Source organism: Atta cephalotes (assembly GCF_000143395.1).
Source record: "Atta cephalotes unplaced genomic scaffold scaffold00030, whole genome shotgun sequence".
Taxonomy (NCBI): Eukaryota; Metazoa; Arthropoda; class Insecta; order Hymenoptera; family Formicidae; genus Atta; species Atta cephalotes.
Genome location: NW_012130094.1, coordinates 1,983,861 through 1,987,179, shown reverse-complemented (window position 1 = coordinate 1,987,179; position 3,319 = coordinate 1,983,861). Strand labels below are relative to the sequence as shown.

The window sequence follows — 3,319 nt, the reverse complement described above, 5'->3', positions numbered from 1 at the left end:
GTTACGTACGTACGTACGTTACGTACGTTACGTTACGTACGTTACGTACGTGTACGTAGTAGTAGTAGTAGTAGTAGTAGAGAGAGAGAGAGAGAGAGAAGAGAGAGAGAGAGAGAGAGAGAGAGGGAGAGAGAGAGAGACAAAAAGTCGGAATTAAAACACGATCTATACGAGAACGTAGGCACGCACGTCAATTTTATGCGCGGATGTAAGGCGGAGGCCACAGCCGGGCTATTCGATATTCGTCACGAATTCCGAATGTTGCTCGTCGATGCATGTAACAACGAGAAATCTCGCTGAATCGTGCCGTTGTACTCCGATAAATCAACGGCACGAGTAAATACATGATGAGTAAATAAATGAGATATGCGAAGCACTCGGATTTCGGACGCAATTTGCAGCTTCCTCGAGAGACTTCGGCTTTAACCCTTCATTGCTTGCACGGAGGATAGTCTTATAAATTCGCTAAATATATAAATGCTATTTATACACTTTATTACTCTCTAAAGTTTTTCGATTGAAATCTCATTTTATAAAGTGAAAATTGCGCCAGTCTTGAAAAAGAGTGGCTCAATCTATAAAGAATGAGATTTCGCTCTTCGGAGTGACAATTCAGTCTAAAAAAATATAAATAAAAGTTTTAGAGAGTACATTTATGTAAATTGTTTTTACAAAAATTAAAAAAGATTTATTACATTTATTTTTATCTAAAGAATGTATAGAATATTATATCAATCTTTATTTAAGTGTGAATTGTCAAAGAAAATAATAAAAATTGAAATATAATATATAATATAGAAATACTAGAAATATCCTATGCAAGTAATTACGTTACAAAAAACCATGCAAGATTGATTTAATGTCGATTTTCGTGTTTGAATTTTGTTGAGATTTCAATTTAGGATTTTGACAAAGTGACAAATCAGAAAAACCAGAAGATTATAAAAAATACGTGTTGTGATTTCTCTGCAGCGTACAATTAAGATAAGAAGTAGGTAAGTAATCAGAAGTACGCTACAAAAATATTACAAGCATTGAGAGAAAAGTTTTTAGTACTCGCACAGTAAAATAATAATTACCAACTTCATTTTTATAGTTATTACTCTCTGTAATATTAACATAATAATATTTATGATTTTATGTAAACAGAATACATGGTTGTCCTCGAAAACAATTACAATTTTATAGCCAACCATACGTTCTTTTTTTATATAGAATTACTACATAGTTCTATATAAATTTTACATAGTTCTTTATAAAAACTATATAATTATTATTATTGTTGATATTATAACAGTAATGACTATAAAAATAAAGTAATCGTAATATTTTACCATACAATTACAATCACAAATACTAGAAATATTTCTCTCATTGAGCGAAATATCGAGTAGATGCAATTAGAGACTCAAGCCGATCGTCGCGTCATTTTCAATCAACTTTCCAGACGCGGAGGCAGGTGCAATTTGTGCGGGATCGTCAATGTCGAAGTCGCAACCGCGAGTGCGCGCGGCCTCCGCACGTGACTCGAATTTTTATTCGGCAGAGAAGCGTAATTGTCCATCGTTGCACCTCCACGCGCGCGTGGCTCGACCGGATCGTGCTGACGACTCGCCCGCGCGTATATAAGCGATTAAACGCCACCAATTACTACAAATCAACTGGAGCCGACGCGACAATCGTATGCGCGCGAAAAAGATGCGGCGCATCGCGAGTGGTTTTTTTCTTCAACGTGGGATTAGATTTCCCACGATCCCTCAGGAGTAGTGTTAAGAATACATAATCTTCTGATCATTGATTAAAATTTTATATTTATAAAATTATATTAATAAGAATTGTCAATAAAAATTATTTTCTTCAAGTTTTATTTTATTAAATACCTACATTTTTTAAGGCACAAAAAATTATATCCCTTCTTTTCACCTCTGGATCTTTTTTTCAAAAAGCATGATGTATTCTTTTCTTGTGATTCAGATATGGTAGTCTTACTCAAAAAAGTATATCATAGTTTTTCCGAAATCATTAAAATGAGAATTTATTAGATTCGATCTCTCCTCTCACAACAGATTTCCGGATGAAGTGGATAACGAAATCAAAGCGCAATTAACATCCTGCATACTCGTGGAACGCTCCCGAAACTCTCATTCTCTTTCCAATAGTTGTCTACTGTCGCGGAAATGCACCCAGTCCATTATATCATCAAATTATATCAATTCTCTTATCGTTATTCGTCGCAGCCACGAATTGGCGTCGCGGACAAACGACGTTATCAGCGGGACGATAATTCCGAGCGATCGATGCACCGTCGCGCAGTGTGTACAAACGCAATTGGCAACGGGGGAACGGTTAGAATAAATGAATGAGGGATCGGGGGGGAAGGGGGGAGTGAAGGAGGAGGGGGGGGGAGGGGAACAGCGCAGAGCGACGGAGTGACATGGCCCTGAAGACTGGCGCCGCACTCGCGGTTTTGCTATGCACAAATATTCGATTCCGTCATTCGCGCCGCGGCGTGTGCAGCGTTAATTAAATGCATCGCTGGAGGCGCACGTTGACGGCACGAGCGTTGAGCCTTACGTTGTCTTTGCTGATTATCGTCGTCTGGGGATATTCGCGCCGTTTAACCATCTCTCGCCGTCAAAGGCACACATCGCACCTCCAACTAGCGACCGGGCGTAACTTAAGAAAATTTCTGGTGTTCTAAGAGCTCATCGGTACAAGAATGAAAAACTAATAACAGTTGATAAAAAACTCGGTAGATAAGACAAGGTGTCTTGACAGCTATAATTCATAAAATATAATTCATTTATAAATATAAATGTAAAATATTAAAAAAGATAAAATGCCTAAAATGCTTTTCTCTAAATTTCGATTTTTCCTTAGAAATATATTTTATATAAAATGTGTATATAAAATAATATATATTCGCTTGTTTGACAAAAAAGTACAACTTGATAAAAAATCAAATTCAAAAAGTGTAAAAATAGCATTTTTGAGACATTTTAGTGAACAAGAAATCAACACACTATAAAGACACTATAAAGACATATTTTCAGTTAGAGAAACGATACATTTATATTTTCATCGCAATTTATCGCTAAAAAACAAAAGTATTTTCTACTTAAGTTCGTAATAATTGTTTGTAGAAAAGAAATATTTTTTAAGTTTTAGACCCTGGAAAAAGGAATGTTCAGCGCTAAAATAGTTAAAGAAAAACATCGCATTTAGTTGTTAAAGCATTTTTTGAAACGTTCGAAAATTCAGAATTAAAAAAATTTTTTCCTAAGAAAAATTACTAATTTCGAAAAAGTGTTACTTTTTA

At 35.5% G+C, this 3,319-nt stretch overlaps 1 protein-coding gene across 1 annotated transcript in view; it reads right to left on the bottom strand.

Annotated features, from left to right (window-relative positions):
- LOC105620878 overlaps positions 1–3,319 on the bottom strand; it is a 31,690-nt gene that overhangs the window by 5,301 nt on the left and 23,070 nt on the right. The gene's annotated exons all lie outside the window — the stretch shown is intronic.